Source organism: Phocoena sinus, chromosome 9 (genome assembly GCF_008692025.1).
Source record: "Phocoena sinus isolate mPhoSin1 chromosome 9, mPhoSin1.pri, whole genome shotgun sequence".
NCBI classification, from domain to species: domain Eukaryota; kingdom Metazoa; phylum Chordata; class Mammalia; order Artiodactyla; family Phocoenidae; genus Phocoena; species Phocoena sinus.
In genome coordinates this window covers 101,453,812-101,478,586 of record NC_045771.1, presented here as the reverse complement: position 1 = coordinate 101,478,586, position 24,775 = coordinate 101,453,812, and positions in this window count along the sequence as shown.

Sequence of the window (24,775 nt, the reverse complement as noted above, 5' to 3'; positions counted from 1 at the left end):
ATGCCAATAAAATGGACAACCTGGAAGAAATGGACAAATTCTTAGAGAGGTATAACCTTCCAAGACTTAACCAGGAAGAAATAGAAAATATGAACAGACCAATCACAAGTAATGAAATTGAAACTGGGATTAAAAGTCTTCCAAAAAACAAAAGGCCAGGACCAAATGTCTTCACAGGTGAATCCTATCAAACATTTAGAGAAGAGCAAACACCCTTCCTTCTCAAACTTTTCCAAAATTTGCAGAGGAAGGAGCACTCCCAAACTCATTCTGTGAGGCCACCATCACCCTGATATCAAAACCAGAAAAAGACACTACAAAAAAAGAAAATTACAGACCATTATTACTGATGAATATGGATGCAAAAATCCTCAATAAAATGCTAGCAAACAGAATCCAACAACACATTAAAAGGATCATACACCATGATCAAGTGGGATTTATCTCAGGGATGCAAGGATTCTTCAATATATGCGAATCAATCAATGTGATACACCATATTGACAAATTGAAGAAAAAAAAACATATGATCATCTCATTAGATTCATAAAAAGCTTTTGACAAAATTCAACACCCATTTATGATAAAAGCTCTTCAGAAAGTGGGCATAGAGGGAAACTACCTCAACATAATAAAGGCCATATATGACAAACCCATAGCAAACATCATTCTTAATCATGAAAAACTGAAAGCATTTCCCCTAAGATGAGGAACAAGACAAGGATGTCCACTCTCACCACTATTATTCAACATAGTTTTGGAAGTCCTAGCCACGGCAATCAGAGAAGAAAAAGAAATAAAAGGAATACAAATTGGAACAGAGAAGTAAAACTGTCACTGTTTGCAGATGACATGATACTATGCATAGAGAATCCTAGAGATGCCACCAGAAAACTACAAGAGCTAATCAATGAATCTGGTAAAGATGAAGGATACAAAATTAATGCACAGACATCTCTCGCACTCTTATACATTAATGATGAAAAATCTGAAAGACAAATTAAGGAAACACTCCCATTTACCACTGCAACAAAAATAATAAAATACCTAGGAATAAACCTACCTAGGGAGACAAAAGACCTGTGTGCAGAAAACATAACACACTGTTGAAAGAAATTAAAGATGATACAAACAGATGGAGAGGTATACCATGTTCTTGGATTGGAAGAATCAATATTGTGAAAATGACTATACTATCCAAAGGAATCTACAGATTCAATGAAATCCCTATCAAATTACCAATGGCATTTTTCACAGAACTAGAACAAAAAATCTTAAAATTTGTAGGGAGACACAAAAGACTCCGAATAGCCAAAGCAATCTTGAGGTAACAAAACGGATCTGGAGGAATCAGACTCCCTGACTTCAGACTATACTACAAAGCTACATTAATCAAGACAATACAGTATTGGAACAAAATGAGAAATATAGATCAATGGAACAGGATAGAAAGCCCAGAGATAAATCCAAGTACCTATGGTCAACTAATCTATGACAAAGGAGGCAAGGTTTACAATGGAGAAAAGACAGTCTCCTCAATAAGTGGTGCTGGGAAAACTGGACAGCTACATGTAAAAGAATGAAATTAGAACACTCCCTAACACCATACACAAAAATAAACTCAAAATGGATTAGATACCTAAATGTAAGACTGGGCACTATAAAACTCATAAAGGAAAACATAGGAAGAACACTCTTTGACATAAATCACAGCAAGATATTTTTTGATACACCTCCTAGAGTAATGGAAATAAAAACAAAATAAACATATAGGACCTAATGAAACTTAAAAGCTTTTGCACAGCAAAGGAAACCATAAATAAGATGAAAAGACAACCCTCAGAATGGGAGAAAATATTTGCAGATGAATCATTGGACAAAGGATTAATCTCCAAAATATATAAACAGCCCATGCAGTTCAATATTAAAAATACAAACAACCCAATCCAAAAATGGGCAGAAGACCTAAATAGACCTTTCTCCAAAGAAGACATACAGATGGCCAAGAAGCACATGAAAAGCTGTTCAACATCACTAATTATTAGAGAAATGCAAATCAAAACTATAATGAGGTATTACCTCACACCAGTTAGAATGGGCATCTTCAGAAAATCTACAAACAACAAACGCTGGAGAGGGTGTAGAGAAAAGGGAACCCTCTTGCACTGTTGGTGGGAATGTAAATTGATACAGCCACTATGAAGTACAATATGGAGAGTCCTTAAAGAACTAAAAATAGAATTACCATATGACCCAGCAATCCCACTCCTGGGCATATACCCAGAGAAAACCATAATTCACAAAGACACATGCACCCCAATGTTCATTGCAGCACTACTTACAATAGCCAGGTCATGGAAGCAACCTAAATGCCCATTGACAGACGAATGGATAAGGAAGAGTGGTACATATATACAGTGGAATATTACTCAGCCATAAAAAGGAACAAAATTAGGTCATTTGTAGAGACGTGGATGGACATAGAGACCGTCATACAGAATGAAGTAAGTCAGAAAGAGAAAAACAAATATTGTATATTAATGCATATTTGTGGAACCTAGAAAAATGGTACAGATGAATCAGTTTGCAGGGCAGAAATAGAGGCACAGATGTAGAGAACAAACATATGGATACCAAAGGGAGAAATGGCGGGGGTAGGGTGCGGTTGTGATGAATTGGGTGATTGGGATTGACATATATATACTAATATATATTAGATGGATAACTAGTAAGAACATGCTGTATAGAAAGTAAATAAAATTCTAAAATTAAAAAAAAAGGAAAAAACATCTCTTATCTTCTGGCTGAAATAATATATTGCAGGACATACAGGAAAGACATAATGAGTCTAGTTCATTTATTCCAGCTGCACCTCTCTGAGAGACACTCCCTTCCTAAGAGAAGGAGAAATAATCCTTATAACCATGGAGCCTGCAGTCTGGCAGGCAATTTCTACAAAAAAACAAATCTTCGTCATATTTTTATTTTCCTAATAGTAAGAGTAAATGCATGTTCATTGTAAAAAGTCAAAATGTGCACTACAATATAGAGGAAAAAAGTAAGAATCTCCACAAACTGATCCTCCGAAGAAAACATTCATGTGATTGGTAAATAAATCATCAGATAAATACTGCTCTTGCTCATCAACCAAATATTAATTTTGTCCTTACTATGCATGTGCCAGACCCTGTGCTCTGGTTTTAATGATAAAATGATGGACAATGGCAGGTATGAGATCTTCCCCTCAAAATGTTTATAATCCAGTGAAGCTGCCAGATGCTATCACGTAATCACACACCGTTTTTTGTTTGTTTGGTTGGCTGTTTTTTTGTTTGGTTTGTTTTGTTTTGTTTCAGTTTTCTTTGAATTGAAGTATAGTTGATTTACAATGTCATGTTAGTTTCACATGTACAGCACAGTGATTCATATATATATATATGTGTGTTATTTTTCAGATTCTTTTCCCTTACAGGTTATTACAAAATATTGTGACAAGAGCTATAGCATGAAACTAGTCCTCTATGAAAATGATAAGGTGGAGCTGTGATGTAATCTGAGGAATAAGGCATTTCTTTATTTACTTACTCACATGTTGAAGATGGAAACTTGCCTGTACCCTGAAGGGTGAATGGGTAGATTCTGGACCTAGCGTTGGGAGCATAGTGGGGGAGACATGGCAGGTAGAACAGAGGGATTGGGTTGTGGAAGTGCAGACAGAAAGAGGAGCTCTATTTTGAGATGAATCTAGAAGGCTGGGTGGGAGCCAGATCACACAGGGAAGGGCAGATTATGACAAGTATTATCTTCATTATCTGAAAAAGGAGAAGGCATTGCAGCATTGTAATTGGGTACATGACAAGATCAGATATTTTTACACTTTGAGCATCTCCTGGTAAGAGTGGGGATGAAAGACATGGTGACAAGTTTCATTATTATGTATCATCTATTTGCAAATCACTATCATAGCAAAATACCATGTACCGAAAATTGCTTTTGTACTTAATAAAATATTGTAGATACTTTTCCTTATGAGAGCATATTGTTCTACACTCTTCAAGGCATCACATTATTCATTGTATCAATGTAGCATGCTTTTAATAAATCCATATTTTTACCTTTTTCAAAGTTTCAAATACTGTTAAGAGCAATATCCTTTAAGTTATATCTTTGAAATGTATGAAAATATTTACTTCTAAGAAGTGAATTTAAGGCTAAGTCCATTTTAGAAATTCACAAATAATGTCAAACTACCCATTAAAACACTGACAATTTACTCTCACCCCCAACAGTGAGAGAGAGCATCCTGTATTCTCATCGCCTTTACCAATGACATGTCATTTTCTTAGACCTACTAAGCTTCAGAATGTTGTTATCACTGGGACTACCTCTGCTTGACATTCTAAATGCCAACATTCCCTCTTCTGACTGACTCCAATTATTTTCTAATATCCAATTAAATATCTAATATTTTCTAATATCTAATTACTTTCTAATATTCACTTACTTTAATTACTATAATTATGTCCATTTTACAGGCAAGGAAACTGATTCACAAAGCAATTAAGAAACTTATCCAAAGTTTTACAACTAGTAAATATGCAGGTGGTTTTAACCACTATGCTTTATTAGTTTAAAAAAAAAAAGCTGTTTGATAAAATTCAAAATTGATTCATGATCAAGAAATTAAAACCTCTTCATATGCTACAGTAAACAATGGCTTATTAGTATAATAAATATTATATAACTCCTAACAATAATTAAAATCACACTTTATTGAGGGATTCCACAGTTGTTCCACTAAAATAAAAAACCAGAAATGTTTTGATAAGACTATTATATAATATTCTTAATGTTTTAGCCATTAAAATAAGGAGCCAAAAAAAATGACTATCATACAGAAGAAAATAAAGCAGTGATTTGTTAATTTGTTTAACAATAGTTAAGCCACTACTAAATGTGAGTTCTGGGCTCAGCAGTGGAGATTCAGTAAAGAAAAACAGATATGTGATTTACCCCTTCCTTGCTCTTAGAATCTCTTGGCAAATGTCAATAGTTAAACAGGACTAATATTAAAGCTTCCTTTGTACCATGTAAGGGAAAGTTCAAGGTTCAGTGTAAGAGTTAATACAGAGACAGAATCTATTCCTAGAGAGATAGGGAAGACCCTCCATGACAACTGAGGCTAGCAGGTGGAAAGCCAGACCAGCCATAAGCCAGACAGGACACAGGAATGGTCTTCCCAAGAGAGGCAATGGTATGTTGAGCTCCCACAACTGAAAGAACTTCAGGGTAGAACAGAACATTAGGTGGGGATAGTACATTGCCAGGTTATATTAAGTGAGTAGAGGATTCCTCCATAAGAAACTTGCAGTGAGTATGACTTTTTTTTTTTAACCTGAAGATAAGCAGAGAGAAACTGAAAGTTTTGAGGAAAGGGGTTACAATGTTAAGAGGGGCTGCATTCAAAAGAATCACTTTGACTACCTTATAGCTTATCTATGGTAAGGAGAAAGACCAGAGTTAACACTCTGGTGATGAAGGTTCTGCAATAGATAAGAGGAAGATTTTGGTAGCCCAGACTTGAGTTGTAGATAGAGATATAAAGAGAGAAAAAAAATCAGGTTTGAGAAATACTGAATTGGTATAATGGCAGAACTTGGTGATTGTTGATCTGTGGAAGAGGAGAGAAGGAGACAAAGAGTGGGGCGTCCATCGTAAAGGAAGTACTGAAGGCAAGGAGGGATGAGTAGGTTAATGGACTTACTGAATTTGAAACATGAATTATAACCGAGCATGACCCTATGGGGCCTCCCCCATATCCTCTGCTTTAGCTCCTCTCTGAAGCACCTAGATAATAGTATCTGATGCACATTTCTTGAGTTGTTTTGCAGATGCATAAACCCCCACCAAATGGAAGAAATTAACTAACTGATGACCATGAGCACTTAGACCCCAGGCCTATTGGAGCCTGAAGGTTGATAATGTGACACTGCCCTGTTGCCTCACCATCAACCAATCAGAGACATGTGCACAAGCTTATCACAACCTTCATCCCCCTCCCTCACCTGGCCTTTAGCAATGCTTCCCTGAAACCCGCTAGGGAATTCAGACCTTTTGAGCACTGGCTGCCCTGGACTCCTTGCTGGGCACCTGCAATAAATGCTGCACTTTTCCTTCACCACAACGTGGTGTCAGTAGATTGGTTTACTGCCTGTAGGTGAGAGGACCTAAGTTTGGTTCAGAATGAGGTATCTCAGGAGAGATGCCCAGGACGCAATTGGACTATAGGTCTAATCTCAGGGGATTTTGTCTTGGATATAAATTCATTATTCATCAGCATATTCATGAATGAATGCTCATACACAGAAATGAATGAGACACAAAGTGGGTTTTGACAAATTGAGAAAAGGACCAAGGAGAGAACCTGAGAAATATTCACCTTTAAGTTGAATGAATAGGAGCCTGAAACGCAGGCTGGAAAAAAAAAAAGAATCCAGAGAGATGGGGAAGACAAGGAGAGAGTAGAGTCACAAAAGACATGAAAAGGGTGCTTTCCAAGGAGGGTGCAGTCAGGAGCCTCACCTGTTGGTAAGACATCAGTGAAGAAGGGGCTGAAAATTATGCCTTGAAATTAAATACAAGTAAGTTGTTGTTGACCCTGGAGAGAACTATTTTAGTAGTTCAGAGGGAACAAGATAAAAACTTAATTTTGATGAATTATAAAAGTATGTGAGGAGCATGAAATTTTGCATGTAGAATAGAATTACCAAAACTCAGATTGCCAAGGAGTAGACAGATGTGGAATCATTGGAAGAAGATTTAGAGGAAATTTTGTTTAGGATGGGGAAAAACTGAGAATATTTATTGGTAATATTAAGGATCCAATAGAGATGGGCTATTGAAAATGCAGTGGAGAGTAGTGCTCTAGGAAGAAGACAGAGAACATAAGGGATGCAGCAAAGCATGCTAGAGCATTATCCAGGCTTCTCCCATAAGCAGCTAAGTAGAAACTGGAAGAAATATTGCATGTGGTGATGCTAATTGTGACTTTTATTCTGGAAATACTGGATTCAAGTTGCTGGTGAGACTTTCAGAGGAAGACATTTGGGAACATTTTAAGTCCAGAGCTCAAAATGGAAATGCGCATTCGGAAATTTTCAGAATGTTTATAGTAATTAAATCATAAGATTGGAGGAGGCTGCCTAATATCAAAGATACACACAACTACAAATTGGTTCAGAGCTGCCCGAAAAACTTATTTATTTTAACAGTTTTGCTGAGATATAATTGACTGTACATATTTAAAGTGTTCAATCATATATGTTTTAACATACATAACGCCCATGAAATGGTCATCACAATCAAGATGTGAACCTACCCAGCAACTACAGACCTGCTTTTTCTCACAATAGATTAGTTGACATTTTTAGTCTTATATCAATGGAATCATATAGTAGATAACTTTTCATCTTCTTCCAATGAGCACAATTATTTTGAGATTCATTCATGTTGTTGCATATATCAATAGTCCCTTTTTATTGCTGAGTAGTATTCCATTGTATGGTTATTTTTTAAATTGTTTATCCATTCACCTGTGGTATTTTTTTCTATTTTTTTCCTGACATCACTGAGATATAATTGATATATAACATTGAGTAAGTTTAAAATGTCTGATATGATGGTTTGATATATTGTATATATTTCAAAATGACCCCTTCACCTGCTGATGGACATTTGGGTTTTATTAGTTTGGGGACTATTACAAATAAAACTGCTATGAATATTCATGTACAAGTCATTTTAGGCACATATACTTTCTTTTTTCTCTTGGGTGAATACCCTGGAGTAGAGTGGCCAAATTACATGGGAATAGGAATTTAAAATAACACAACCCCTTTGGAAAACAGTTAGGCAGTACTATATAAAGTTAAACATATCTACCACATGATCTAGCGAAGCACTTTTAATACAGTCTTCCTAAAAGTGTACCAGAAAACAGAGACTGTGAGTTTAACAGTTGTGCCAGGTACCAGAGACTCTGCTGAGCTCTAATATGTGGGGCAGAGAGGGTTCGGTTCAAGCTGGAGAGTTAAAGTAAAATCTACTACTCAGTGAGAACTTCCTGTGTACCAGGATCTCATTCTTCTGCTGATTTACATCTTTATTCCATTCCATCCTCACAGAAAAGTGATTCTTATTATATTAAATGCAATTCTTATTATGATTTTCCATATTAGGAAATTGGTCAAGGTCACATGGCTAAGAATGTGATGAAGCCAGGGTTCAAACCCAGGCAGTCTGACCGGGGAGTCTAAGATCCTCAGCACCAGGCAATATGGGAAAGGAGGAAGAGAAATAATGGTTGAGTCTCCTGGGAGCCCACGTAGACTAGAGTGATGCCATATGTACAACTTATGGACGGTCACCCTACACAGTCAAGTTTTAAGACTTGCTACAATTATATAAAACATATTTCACAACTTAGACATTCTTTCAAAGAAATCCGGGTTTCATTTTAGAAAGAGAGAGAGACAGTCTTAAGTCTGACAAGCCCAGACTCCTTATCTCCTTGTACACAGCATCAGGGAACACAACAGAGAAAACAGTCCCTGACAACAAAGAGCCAGCCTAGTCATTTTTAATTTTATTTTATCTTCTGCTCAGTCAGTAAATGAATTCATTGTTTAGCTTCCTAGTTTGAAAACACTCCATTTTTTTACCCTTTCTTATTTATACAGAATATGATTTATATCCCAGTCTTATACAATGTTTGAACACTGTGGTGGTTTACCCTATGTGGACTGAACTGGAACTGCCCGAAACTCCTTCCCCTCCTGTTTCTAAGGTTCAAGTTTACAGAGCACCAGGCCCACTGTGCTCAGGCAGATTGTTTCAGATCTGCTGGTGAAACTGAGAAGGATCCTGCAGAGCCCTCCTGGGTACAAATCCTTTCCATGTCCCCTGTTTCTTGTTTGTAGGAAAAAGGCTTCAGTCTCCTAGACCTTCCCTGAGTTCCAAAGAGCAGACTTAAGCAGTTACTAATTAGGGAAGGGAGGGGATGCAGAAACAAAAGAAGAGCAGTCAAGAAACAATAATGCAGCTTTGGGGCAGGATCCTGGTCCCTCCTCAAGGGATATGCATAACAATATCTTTGAGCTCTTCTACAGGAACTAAGGCCCCCACCCAGGAGGAGGATGGTAACTTCAGGCTGAGCACAAGATTCCTGAAGCTCCACCTTGTTACCTCACCACTAACCAAGCAGAAGAAAGCCACACACCCTGCAGCCCTCACCCCAAATTTTGCTATAAAATCTTTTCCCCCCAAACTGTTGGGGAGTTCAGGGTTTTCGAGCATGAGCTGCCCTTTCTCCTTGCTTGGCCCTGCAATAAACCTTTCTCTACTCCAAAGTCCGACGTTTTGGTTTGTTTGGCCTCACTGTGCGTCGGGCACAAGAACTTGGATTTGACAACATTGGTTCTCTTTGCAGACCCACAGCATGGCCTGTGTCCCCTGTTTTGGCTTTTCTGTGACCCTGAACAGCTACTCCTGCAGGCCGTGCACATGGCTGAGACTGGCATTGATGGTGGCTGGTATGAGTCTGGTTTGTCCTCAAGTTTCCAGGCTGTGCTCACACTCCATCTCTGCACCTACCTTTTCTTCCTGACTGCTGGCCCCTGTGATTCCAGGCCTGTCACCACAGACAGAAACAGCAGCTTTTCACAGCCTTCTTTGCCTGCTCCCTACTGCATAATTGTAATGGTTAAACCCTGTAACAAAACTTTCGTGACATGTCACTCGTGGTGGTAGCTTCCCTGAGTGTCCCCTGACTGCTGCAGGGGCCACCAGATACAGTTCGGAGTTCCCTGTTAATTACTTAACTTTTTAAAGGGAGATGCATGTGTTTATTCGAAGTTTCCCCTTCTCTAAAAGAAGGTGTTTTAATATTATGTTTCTTCTGTGGGGAGGAAGTGTAGTAAATGCTGAGCTCCACAGACAGCACCTCAAGATCAGGGACAGGAGGGAGGGCTCAGCAAGGAAAGAGGACTAGTAAACCCAAGATTGGGAGGGAAATCAGGAGACGCAGTATCACAGAAGACAAGGAAGAAGCATTTCAAGTAGGAAAAACATATGGCTGCTTCTTTTCAAAGACAGTGTACCTACTGGTTTTCACTTTGATTTTACAGTTAAAGCTATAGCATAACATTTCTCCAAAAATGCAAAATATCTTCCTTGAACATAGTTTTAAATGGAATCAGCTGGGTTATATCAGAATTTCTTTAAATAATAGATTATTATTTCTTACAGATTATTTCCAATACCTTTAATTAAGAAAACTTCAATAAATAAACTTACATTCAAACTTACATTCTACATACTATTGTAATATTTTTTCTCAAAATACAATTTTAGAAGTGAATTTTTGTATTTTTGATATACATTGTAAAGTTTATCTCATAAAAATACATACAGCCCTTGTAAGTCACCAGTAACAGGGCTAGAAGAGACTTTTGGAATGGGGACCACTAGCTCCGTACACCATCCCCAGGCACTTTTGTCTAAATCAGGTGCCCAGAGTTCCAGCTTCAGGAGCCTGTGAAGGTGAGTGGGTCTGCTTCCCATGACTCCTTGGGGGCAATCAGCAGAATATAAGGTCATGGGGCCCATGGCCTGACTGTTTCCAGAGGGAGTTTTCCAGTCATGCTAAGCATAATCCTGAGCAGCCAAGGTCAAGGTTGATCCTGCCTGAGTTGGCCCATTCTCCCTTCAGAAAGAAAGTAAATGTGTCGAAAAACTTTCCCTACCTATTATGCTGGGAGAGGACAAGTTTATGGGGCCATAGATGTGATTTTTATCTTTCACTGACTTGGGGATTCACACCATTAAGGATATTCCAACTCGTCAGTTGTGATCTCAGGGAAGCCAGATAATGGTAAAAATTATAATAGCAAAAATGATAATTTGAGTCTCTTCAGAAGCCAGAATGAAGAGAATTCATGTCAACAATCAGAACACAAACCTAGTTTGTCTCCTACTCTGGAGACACATGGACACCTGAATTAATAATGATGATGGTGGTGATGACAACACAGTAGATGCAAATGCAACAAGCAAAATAAGACTTTCTGAGGCTTAACTTGTTCAAACTAAAAACAAAACAAAACGTTTTTAGATATATTTTAGGTAAATTAAAGGAGAGGACAATAATTTAAGCACTCAGCCCTTTTTCCCTTGGAAAATCAGTTGCTCAATTACATTTCCCAGGCCCCCTCACACTTAGAAGCTAGTAAGATGCAGTTCTATTGAGGAACAAGGAATTACAGCATCTAATGCATGGAGCTGTGGAAAGGGACCCCCTGAATGAAAGAGAGGGACGTGAGGCAGCAGCCCTGCCTTTGAATAAATCTGAGAGAATTTATTGGTCAGGGTGCATTAGCTAGTAGAATAAATAATTCCTAAATTACAATGTCAGAAAACAACAAAGTTTCCATTCTTTTTTATGTCACAGTGGGATGAACGTTGATGCCTACAAGAGTCTTCTTCACATAATGATCTACGGACCCGGAGTCCTTGTACCAGTGACGCGACCACCCTCTTGGCCTTAAATTACTTTGTTATTTTGAAGCCAGGTGGACAATGAGAGATGAGAAATTATGTGCAGAATCCTGGAGAATTTAGAGGCCAAGCCTGCAAATGGTAGCTGTTATCTCTGCTCCTATTCCATTGGCTTGAACTCAGTCTTATAGACCCACTTAACTCTTCCATTTTTGTGTTTCTCAGTATTTGTGAAAATATTGTCCTTTTTCAATTTTACCTTGGCTATTCTTGGGTTTTGCATTGCCACGTAGTTTTAATTAATTTTATATATGTTTTTATATGTTTAGATTGGGACAGTAGGGATTTACTATTTCCAACTGTAGGTGATTTTCCCTCACCAGTAAAGACTTATTTGGAGTGGTCTCCACATTGTAAGAGACAGTGTCTCTATCTAGTATTAATCAAACATTTCAACTCTATTATTCCCACCTTCAGTCTTAGGGTTAGCTTGGGGCTTACAGTACTTCTTAAAGCCAAAATCTAGGCTGTTGTTTCTACAAATATTCTGTCTTTCCTCTCCTCTTGAGACTCCAGCTCTACTTATGAGAGAATTTTTCACTGTGTTCCCTTTGTCTCTTGCATTTGTTTTCTTCCATTACTTTTCCACTTTGTGTTTCAGTTAGGATATATTTTTATGGATTCATTGAGGTATAGTTGAAAATTTTTAATTGTATATATTTAACGTGTACAAGCTGATGATTTGTTATATGTGTGCATTGTTAGATATTCACTATGATCAAGGTATTCAATGTATCCAACATGGCACATGGTTTCTTTTTTTCTTTCTTCTTTCTTTTGCTCTCTCTTTGTTTTTTCTTCTTTCTTTTTTTGTGGTGAGAACACTTAAGATCTATCTTCTCAGCAAATTTTAACTGCACAGAATAATATTAACTATAATCATACTGTTGTACATTAAATCTCCAGAACTTATTTATCTTACACAACTGAAATTTTGTACCCCTTGACCAATATCTACCCATTTCCTCTACACCTCAGGCCCTGGAAACCACTGTTGTAGTCTCTGCTTCTATGAGTTTGATTGTTTTTAGATCCCACATATATGTGAGATCATGCAGTATTTGTCTTCCTATATCTGACTTATTTCACTTATCACAATGGTCCTCTGAACATGACTCATCCATGTTGTTGCAAATGGTAGAATCTTCTTTTTCAAATTTGCAGTTTATATATGTATATAAAAGATAAAAAATACATATATAAAATGCAGATTTGAAAAAGAAGATTTATACATATTATTTATCCATTCATCCACTGATGTACATTTAGATTTTTGGCTATTTTGATAATACTGAAATGAACATGGGGTGCAGATATCTCTTTGATATCCTCAAAGGATATCCTTATATATCCTTCTGGATATATAACCAAAAGAAGAATTGCTGGATAATAAGGTAGTTCTATTTTTAATTTTTTGAGGACCCTCCTCACTGCTTTCCATATGGCTGTATCAATTTATATTCCCACCCACAATGTACAAGGGCTCCCTTTTCTCCACACCCTCATCAACACTTATCTCTTGTGTGTTTGATAGTAACCACCCTAACACGTGTGAATTATATCATTATAATGTCAATTTGCATTTCCCTGATGATGTGTGAAGTTGAGTACCTCTTCATGTACTTGTTGACCATTTGTATGTCTCATTGATTATCTTCTAATTTACTAACCTGATTGCATACTATGTCTGATTTACTTTTAGACCCACCTGATAAGTTTTCAGTATTAATTATGCATTTATTATTCTTGTATTTCAATTTGATTTTATAGATTCAAAATTATAACTGAAATTCCCTATTTCTAATTTTTCTCTCTCTTCTATTTTTTGAACATATTAGTCACAGTCATGTAAAAGTCTGTACCTGATAACACATCATCTAAGTTACCTTTAGATCTATTGCTCTTATTTGTTTTAGTTATTGAATTTTCTGTGGCTTGATGATACCTCTTGGTACACTTATTAATTCCCCACTGAGTTCTGAAAGTAACTTGCAGAAACACTGGATGTGCTTTCTCCAAGCAAAGAATGTTTACCTTTTTCCTTTGCTAGGGTAGATAGAACGGGGCCACATCACCTTAATCTAATGGGTAACTGTGCAGGCTTCATACTTGGAGCAATTTTGGTAAATCTCCATTCATCTCTAGTTTGTTCTTGCTCCTGAAATGTGATTTTCAATGGATTTCAATTGATAGCTTGTAGTTTTCACCGGGATCTTGGATTCTTCTTTATTTCATGCTAATTTTGACTAATTTTCCCCCAAAATAAGTTTATTGTCTGCCTGATATCACTTTTTTAAATCTGGTATCTTTAAAACCTAGCATTATTTTGTTTTAAATGTGTCTCTAAAGGTCCACAAGTTTGATATGTGTGAACCACTATTTTCTGGAAAATAATCTGAGAATCTTCTAGATTCCCATTCCTAATTAAATAGACTGTTTCCTGGCTCTAAGCATTGATATCACCTTGTGCTTTCTTTCTTTCTTTTCTCCTGGAATGTTTTCACTGTTCCTTAAATTCCATGTTTACTCCTTTCATAGGTTTATTTCTGCTTTTGCTGGAATAAATTCTTCATATTTTCAGAAAGTATATACAGGAATTTTAGTTTCTGTCTTTGTATGAAATGTATTGCTTGAAAATGTATTGGTTTCTTCACTTAATTTCAAATTTGATTGAATAAAGAAATCTATGTTCAGAATCATTTCTCTCAAGATGCAAAGTATATTGTTCCATTGTTTCATTACTGTGGTGTTGATGCTGATTAATCTGACAGCAATTTTCCTTGCCATTACTTGATATTTTTACATGCTATTCCCTGGAAGCTTTTCAGATTTCTATTTTGTTCTTGGTTTTGTGAGGTTTTACCAGGTTATCTTTAGATGTGTGTGTGTGTGTGTGTGTGTGTGTGTGTGTTTTGTGTATCTTGATGTGAGCTCCCTGGTAATGTGTGTGTTGTTTTATTGCAAAAATACATCTTCTACTAAAGCAGCATCCTCCATTTCTGTTTCTTTTTCCCCAGCTGTTAAATTATAACTTTGTGTTCTATATTTTGAAAAAAACAAAACAGTTAGACTTTCTCTTTTTTACTTGAGTGACTTTTTAAGGTAACCATATTTTAAATTTTATTTATTGTTTTCTTTGTTTCTTCTTCATACCAAGCTATTACCATATTTCACAGACAATATCATTGTGACATGTCCTGAGGACACAAGAACTTTCAATGTTTTCTTCTGTGACATATTCATTTTTCCTGAATCAGTTTTTTCTTCATTTTCATTTTAGTTTTCCTCAAATATCTGCTAATTTTTGATTGTCCATTCACATAGAAAAATAGAAGCTATTTTGAATAAAGTGGGTGGCATGAGTTTCCCTTGGATATGGTATGTTTTTTCCCATAAAACTAAGCTCTGAAGAGTAAGGATGCCAGTGGGTACTCTTCCCACAACCATCCATCTTCCCTTAAAGAAGACAAGCAGGGAGAGAGATGTAGGCTTCCCCACACCCCACTAAAGCCAATGTGGTAAGTTCTTTTCTTTTCTTGGAATGAAGAGAATCCAAGAAAGAATGATCTGTGTCACAGCCTGCATTTTTTTTCTTTTCTTTTATTATTTTTAAAATTTTACTTAATTTGGAAATGTTTAGTGATCTCAATATGCACAATCGTTCTGCTTCTCCCTCAATTGCCAACATCCCAGCTAGCCCTTCTCTCAAAGTGTTCTTTTTATTTCTTATTTTTATTTGTTTGTTTCCTTGAGAGAAAGAGAGAAGTAGTTCTGCCAAGAGGCAGCAAGGGCGAGGGGGAGAGCCAAATAGACCGGTTGTTAAAGAGGCTTCCTCCCAATTAATCACACAATTATTATCCATCCACGATGGTTTCCATACCTAAAAACTGGCCACCTGGAAATGATCAAGGCCTCCAAAATGAAAAAGAAATTCCTCCTTACCACTTCCAGAAATTACTGATGGGCTGAAAATATCTGTGCTCTTTATTATATACAAATACAACCTGTGGAAAAATGGATATCACTCAAATATGAACAAACAGAGGATATTTATTTAGAGATTTTTATAGCAAGGGGGATAAGCCACCATCTGCATTTGACAGGTACTTAAAGTCAGGCAGAGAGTGGGAAGATTTATAGTTTAAAAAAAGGGATGGGGGAAGCCTCCAGGTATGTTCTTTACACTCATCAGAAGTTGTTATACCTCAGTAAAACTGAAAAAAAAAATGACTATAAATAAGAAATGACTTACAAGAAAATCTGCATGAAACTTGATAAATAACTCAGAAAACCTAAATGAAATAGGTTATTTTTTCAGAAAATTTAAATCTATAAAGTTAATGCAAGAAATAGAAAACCAGGATATTATCAGAGAAGAATTTTTAAAAGCAATAAAATATCCATACCTGAAAAAAAATAAGGAACAAATATTAAGAACAAATACTTTTTAATAGACATATTTCACCATACTTTCAAAAATCAAGTAATCTCCATGGTATATAAACTCTTCCACATAGAAATATGGAAAGCTTTCCAATTTATTTTTTGAGACTGACATAACCTGAAAATACAATCAATCAAACAAGAATAACATCAAAAAAGAAAACTAGCTGTTAACCAATTATAATGATGAATAAAATGTTGACTACTAAATATAATATTAGCAATCAAATCTTACTGACCAAATAAAATACTTATTCCAAGAATGCAAGTGTATCCAAATTGAGGAAATCTGCTTCTGTATATCCTTACTATAACTCATTAAAGGAGGAAAACCATATGATTATCTTACTTGATGTTTAAAAAAAGCTTTTGATAATACCTGATTAAAAATATAGTGTGCCGGGCTTCCCTGGTGATGCAGTGGTTGAGAATCTGCCTGCCAATGCAGGGGACACGGGTTCAAGTCCTGGTCTGGGAGGATCCCACATGCCGTGGAGCAACTGGGCCTATGAGCCACAATTACTGAGCCTACGCGTCTGGAGCCTGCGCTCTGCAACAAGAGAGGCCGCAATAGTGAGAGACCCGTGCACCGCAATGAAGAGTGGCCTCCGCTTGCCACAACTAGAGAAAACCCTCACACAGAAACGAAGACCCAACACAGCCATAAATAAATAAATAAATAAATATATATATATATAGTGTGCCAACAGTAGAAATATATTCTTTAGCAGGAAAAAAGAAGCTGGCTTATATGAACACATAAAATCAATAACCTCTGTGTTACTAAAAATACTTTGACTAAAGTAAAAATAATTGGCAGATGGAAAAAGTGTATTTATGAGAAGGACAAATACAGAGAGAGCATCTCTAAATGAATGAGAAATGGGAAAACATGCCAATAGATATCTGGGAAAAAATTGTAAAAAAGCTATTAATTAAAACTCAGTAATAAGATCATAGAAAAATCATTTAACTTCACCAAGAGTCAGGAAGTTGCAGCCTTAAACAGGACACAATTTTCACTCCTCAGATTGATAAAATTTTAAAGATTGGAAACGTCCGGTTTTGAAAGAGTGGTGGGGAAAAGCATTTTCATTAATTGTTAGTGTAATTTCAATCTTACAACAGAATCTGGCAAAATTTATTGCTGATATGAGGAAGTTGGAAGTGAGCTAACAAGAAACAGGGCACCTTTGTGATTAATCTGGGAATACATTTGGCTTTATCTGGTTGATCCTGAGGTGGAAGCAGGGAGAAAATATGGGGCAGCTGTCAGTCACTGACCAAGTTCTGACCAGTTCCTTGTCAATCACTAGAGATTGTAGATTGACTTTCCAGGTGGTAGCTGCAATGTGTTGGTCAGAGTTCTATGTTGTATATGGTCTATACATTTCATAACCTGTCCCTCAAATTTCTTCAGCTTTTCATTTCTAGGAAATCCTCAATGTCTTTGATTTGAATATGGCACTCTCTTTTTTTCAGTGATGCTTTGGACTTATTAATGTTTGTACATTTTTATCATAACTTCAGTGACATTTCGGAATTATGATAGGAAAATATATTAGCTTATTTTATATTTTTAATTAAGGGCTAGATGAGAACATATTCTTGGTATTATGTGATCTAATTAGGAAGATATGAATATGTAGGTATTTATAAACAATATAAATTTATGTATATATATAATTTTAAAATGTTTAAGTTGACAAAACAGATCATATTTTGCATCATTATTTTCTCAGTCAATTCTAACTTTAAAATTCTCTATATTTTTTTCAAAATTTGCTTAATTTTCTTGGTATTTCTAAAGTTTAATATTTATACAAATGACTCTAATTTATTCAGAATTTATTTCATTTTGCCTTTTATGTTTATTTGTATGATCTTTGTTATATAGCTAGGATTATGATTTAATATCTGTGTAATGGTGCTGACATTGTTACAATATGGAGTGATTTGCAATATCCACTCCCTCACCCATAATTTTAAAATTCTAACATTAGATAGCATAAAAGGCAGTACCTTTCACTTCTTTACCTCTTTCCAAATTTTTCCAATTTAATATCAATGTTTTAAACATTATTTTTTTTTTCTGATAACTGTATTTTTTTAACATCTTTATTGGAGTGTAATTGCTTTACAATGGTGTGTTAGTTTCTGCTTTATAACAAAGTGAATCAGCTATACATATACATAGATCCCCATATCTCCTCCCTCTTGCATCTCCCTCCCACCCTCCCTATTCCACCCCTAGGTGGTCACAAAGCACCGAGCTGATCTCCCTGTGCTATGCGGCTGCTTCCCACTGAAAACTAAGTTCCTGGTTTACTTTCAAAATAATGTTTGTTTTTATTTTATTTTTTTCAGATGCATTTCTGAAAGCCATTTTATCAAGAATAAACTAATATTCTCTTTAAGTTTTAGGGGACGTCCTCTTTATCTTCCTCTATGGTGATTAGAAAATAACTGAAATGTTTACAATATTCAAATCTTCTTTACCATTACCAACACTTGTGTTTTCATTTTTTGAAGTCATATTTATTTCTATCCATAATGACCTTAATATTTTATAATATACTTAGAACCACAAGTTAAGTTTTCAATTGTGTCTTTGTTGATACAAAACCACTCACACAAAAAGGAACACTTTAGCCACCAAAAAGCTAAGACTAAAATGTTTTCAAAATGAAATACAACATCAATTGGCAAAGTTCATGGTGTACACAGTGAAAACATCCCTTCAAAGTCTGTTGGATGATCCACTGACTTCCTTCTTCAGAAAAAACCAAGGTTCTTGGATCCTTGTGGATCCTGTTAAATATATTCTAGGAAGACGTTTACAAAGGCACTTATAGATATAACTACACACTCAAATTTTTTAAAGAAATAGATACAAATAAACAAAAGTACAAAAATACAATGATACAAACAATCTAATTCCCTCTGTTAATCATGCCAACTCAATCCCTGAACTGTTTTTTCCATTTTACTGCTGCACTGTGTGTCAATGTATGAGCACATCATCACTTACGTAACCAGATCTCTCTTGATAACCAGTTGTGAGGATCATCCAGGAAAAGGCAGGCACTACTGGAGGACCCCCAAGGAGTAGACAGGACTTTCAGGGGAAATGCTTCCCTGTGCTCCCAGAGAGGCTCATTTATGAGGACACTTCTCTCAGATTCATCAAAGACACTTATACATGAACTTGGCTCAGAATTAGCTGAGCTTCCCTTTTTCCAATAAATAATGTGCATCCCAGGGGTAAGTGCCCCTCAGTACCTTGCCAAGTGTTTACCAGGGACAGATATAATTTGATTTAGAAAAATAAACTCATGTGACATTTCTTAAATCCAGAGTTGTAAAGTCTTTAGATAAAGTATTTGCCCGAGACATATATATGAAAGTGATGTGCTTGCTTCCAATTCTTCCAGATAAATATCTAGAAGTAGTATTGCTGGATCATATGGTAGTTGTGTTTTTAATTTTATGAGGAACCTCAATGCTGTTTTCCATAGTGGCTGTACCATTTATTAGCACTCTCATGTTCACGGAAGCACTATTCATAACAGGCAAAATGTGGAAACAATCTAAATGTTCATGGACATATGAATAAACAGAGGTTAGCCCCAAAGAAGTGGGCTAACTCTAAACAGCACTAGTTAAAGCATTCTTAAAACTTTACCACAATATCTGAAATTAATTTCATGAAAATAAAATGAGTCAGTTGAAGAATAAGATTGTTATCACAGATCACTTGACATTTCCTTTGATCCAACTAGCCCTGCTTAAAATCTTCTTTGATGCTTGAAATGCTCGTTTAACAATGGATGTAACATGCAAGGGAGCCCCTTCTGTTAAGACTACACCTAAAGGACACACGTCCTCATCAGTCTGTCAGGGCCCTCATTCTGATTAGAGTGTTAACTAGCTTGTTTGTGTCTCTCATTTTACAGTTCTGACTGGCTAGTCATTTTTATGTGAAATGGAGACCATTTACCTCGGCAAGAACTACATAATGAAAATAATGATGAATAGAAAACATGGCTCAAATAAGAAATACAGATAATACCAATATTGGTGAGGGTGGGAAGAGATTGGAATCCTCAAAGCACTGCTGATGGGAGTGTAAAATGTAGTAACCAGAATGGAAGTATGTTTGGCAATATCTACTGACATGGATATAAGTATACTGTATGACCCCAAATAAATGCATAAATGTGTTTAAAAACAAAAATAGCTATAGAGATAAACATGGTAACACATTTATAATAACTTTACATTTGAAAGTATGCAATATATATCAATATTAAAATAAATAAGTAAATTGTGATAGATTTAACAATGGGACTCCTTTAATTCAGCAATATTTGCTATGCCCACCAACATGTTAAAACTCACAAACATAAACTTGAGAAAAAGAAACTAGATGAAAAAAAGCACTTTCTGTATTATTCCCTGTGCACTTTCTTCTGTATCCAATAAAACTATGCTTAAACATGTTGAAATAAGCCATAGCTTCACAATTCCTAAAATAAGATTGATTCAACAATCAACTTAGAAGATAGAACTGAAGTATTTTTCTTGAAGCTGTAATTTTAAAGCAATTTACATAAACTTGAAAAATACTCAATTTTCCATTTTAAAGAAAGGGTGTTGGTGGCAAAGCCTGCGGAGTTGATCTAAGGAAATCCACCACAAGCTAAAGCTTGTCCTCCACCCACTGGCTTCACTGACTGCACCTGATGTTAACAGGCCCAGATGTACCTGGAACTGTGGGTACACCTCAGGTAGGTAAAGGATCGAGATTAAGAACAGCAAATCTTTTTTGTTCGTCTTTTATAAAAGACTGTATCCTTGCAATTTTCTGTACTGTATCCAAGTCTGATGCCTTATTAATTTTAAAATGTATATATGCATTAGTACTGAAGCATGGTTTTTTGAACAATCTGAAACTTTAACCTCCCCTACCCAAATTTCACCATTCATCAAGAGGTGTTAAAAGACCGACTTGATATAATTATGAAAATTAAATCAAGTAATAAATGCAAAGTGTCAAGCATAGTACCTGCTCTTCCACGGAGGGTAAATAGGTCCCCTTTCAAATCCATTACTGTGTAGAAGATGATTTATTCCTTCTTTGTTTGGAAGAGAAGCCCAGCTCTCAATGGGGCACATGGTGGCCTAGAACACAGACCATATTTTCTTTGTGCTCTTCCCTGTCAGATGAGTGTGGCTGTGTGCTACGGTGGTAGCCAATGAGATGTAGATGAGAATTAGTAGCAGCTTCCCCCCAAACCACCTGACCACGGAGCTGGCACACACCCTGTGCCCCTTTCCTCCTGCCCCAGCCTTTGAGGCTGCCAGGAATGTAGATGCGGAGAAGAAGGACCAGGGTCATTGGGGTAACAGGGCAGAGCAATGCAAGGAGCCTGAGAGCCTGGCGAACTTGAGGACCTCATCAGGGCGACTTCATGCCTGCAGACTCCCAGAACATTTCTGGATTGACCCTCCCAACCTCCATTACACCCTGTCTTCTGCTTAGAGAATTCGAAAAGCTAAACACTATCTTTTGCAGAATCCCTCATAGACAGAGTTTGGGCATCACTTCAGCCCAGACCCTGACGGCACTTGTGTGCTATTTGGAGACAGACACAGGTCTGCAGGCCACAAAGAAACAGCAGTGCCCTGCATTCCTGCAGCAGGTCCCAGGACTCTTTCTCCAGTTTCTGGAAGACCAGAAGCAATTGCGGGCATGGCTGATTTCTTGCTCGACTTCCCAAACCTTGGGTCATAGCTTTGGGTGGCCAGTCTCCAACCCCGTGTGCTCTGAGGCTGTTGTGCATCAGGGGGGCTTCTGGGGGCATCAGAGACAGGGCCGCCCCTGCTGGGCCACCTCCGAGTTGCTCCTGGCCTGGTAACAGTGCCTTCTGCCCTTCCAGTGACACAGTAATAAGCCAAACCCCTGAATAAGACCCTTTCCTGCTTTAAAATGCTTATCCTTCCCTGCTCTGAATTCCTGGCAAAGAGAGGATTTATGTTATGCATGTGTTAAGTAAAAGGTCATTTTAATTAGGCCACTGTTATTTGGGGCTTTCTGTCACTTGAAACCAATAGAATTCTAACTCATAAGTCACCAGATCACTAACCTGGAATCGATTTTTGCAAACCTGAAAGATGATTTTTCAAAGTAGACCCTTAATTTTCTACACATGGACTTTTTAATTAAATATATAGGTGGAAGTTTCATTCAGTAACCTCAGTGGAGCACGTGTGGGTTGGGCATTCTGTCTGATAGGGGCGCCAGGATTAAGAATAAAGCAACATAATCTATGTTGTATATAGTTTAACTATTGAATGACTTCATAGGCAACCTCGGAATGGCCCATACAAAAGCCTTTCTTTTTTGTTGATTTGAGCAACACAATTTGTTTTTATGTTCCTACAATCTCTAAAATGCTTAAATCAGAATAAATTCAGCGTTTTCAAACTTTAAAAGCATTTAAAAAATATTTTCCATTTGATTATTTTAATTTGTATCTCAATATTGCAATATTCCATTTTCTATATTTTTTCTATATTACTATATTTTTAAATGCATTTACATAGTTGCTTCACTCAGGGAACTAGGAGAATTATGCAATGTAGGGCTAGTTTAACATTTTGAACTTTGGATGTGCTGGTTTACTTCACTACTGCCTATAGACTGAACTCCCAAATTCTGCTAAACATCACAATGTGCTTGATGCAGGCAAAAGGTGAACCCAGGCAGAGCATGGAGAGAAGCAGAGTCGTTTGCACTGCCAACAGCCCATAGGGCATGGGCTCTACTGAGAACGGTGGAGTGAAGTCAGTCTCGTTCAGATGAACAATACACAGGTTGTTACTGCTGGAATCCAGGTGGTGTTGACTACAGAGGGCAAGGGTGTCATTGGGAGAGTGTGCTTTATAAAAATCTCTTTTAATTTTCTGTACGTCTGAATCTGCTGTTTAATATTCATTTCAAAAACTGGAGAATAAATGGAATTATATTTTCATTTTTATCAAGTTTCTTCAATACCCTGTAACTTAGAGCTGGTTTCATCATGTGAAAACTCCAGATGGGTGAATGGTAGAATAAGTTTAAACCTGTTGGATATTTGTCATTTACTCATTAAAGTAAGGATTCGCAGAGGGAAAATGTATGCCATTTGGGGAATAGTTCAATAAAAGTAAATCATCAAATAAAATATGACAATAACAATTCTGCAGTGGAAATTTTAACCCATGAAACAGACTGCTCATTAGTCTCTTCAAGGGAGAATAAGCTTAAACAGTGTTTCATACAAGATAAATCACTAAATATTTGCTCAATTGAATTTGTCTATGCTACAAATTAGGGGGAAATCGCTCGATAAAATGTGTGGTTTTTCTTTTCAAATCAATAATTATATGCAGAGTGAAGCCTGCAGGTTTTCTCCCGTTTTTGCTCCCCTGTGTATCTCCCTCCTTACTCGGGTTCTAGGACTAGGAGAGAATGTTGAGGTCATATTGTCAAAGCCCTCATCCAGTAGCTCAGTTCCACACACAGGTTTCTGAATAGCTGGTTGAACAAACTCAAGCGTGGAGTATGCACATGGCATTTTCATGGTGGTCCATTCTTCTATTTGTTATGCTGTTCCCTAGAGATTAGTTGTCTTTTGAATTTTATAAGTTCTTCAATTTTTTCAGATGATAAAAGTAAACATATGCAATATGAAATTATAATGAAGTGATTTGCCATTATTAAATACCTTCATCAATGATAGCTGTAATTGTAGTTAAACATGTTAAAGGACCTATTGATGCCATTGGCTAATAAATATTTTATCATTTACCCCACTTCTACCCTGTGAGAAAGTGTCAGTTCATCCAGTTACCCAACTAAGTAGTATCAGGAATGAGATTTAAACCCAACTTTAACTGGCACCTTTATTTATATTTTTTTCATTGTGAAAAGTATAGTTTCCTCTACCAATTAAATTTCCACATAAATATATTAAGGATGATATATTAATATACCTAAAGCACATTATGTAATTACACCTATAGATCAAAAAAATGTTTTTAAAACATCAAAAATAATAATGTATTAAAAATAAAACAATAAAATGGGAATAAGTGTCATGGAGTATTGTTATTTTAATATGCTGTTTAATTTTATTTACTGTTTTATTGAGACTTTGTACATAAATATTCATAAAGGAGATTATTATGTAGTTTTTGTTTTTGTAATATCTTTGAACTTGGTATCAAGTTTATAGTAGCACAGAAACATTTTAGAAACTCCTTTTTCTACATTCTGAGGAATTTTTTTTTTTTTTTTTTTTTTGCGGTATGCGGGCCTCTCACTGTTGTGGCCTCTCCCGATATGGAGCGCAGGCTCAGCGGCCATGGCTCACAGGCCCAGCCGCTCCGAGGCACGTGGGATCCTCCCACGAACCCGTGTCCCCTGCACCGGCAGGCGGACTCTCAACCACTGCGCCACCAGGGAAGCCCCTGAGGAATTTTTATAGTGTTAGAATCTGTTCTTTCTAATCTTTGAAAATTATTTTTTGAAATTATCTGAGCATATTGTTATTTATGGAATGATTTTTAATAAATTATTTTATGTGTTCTATGACAATTCGATTGCTTAGATTTTCAGTCTCTGTAAGGTCAAACTATAATATACAATGTGGCAAATCATTCATTTTATCCA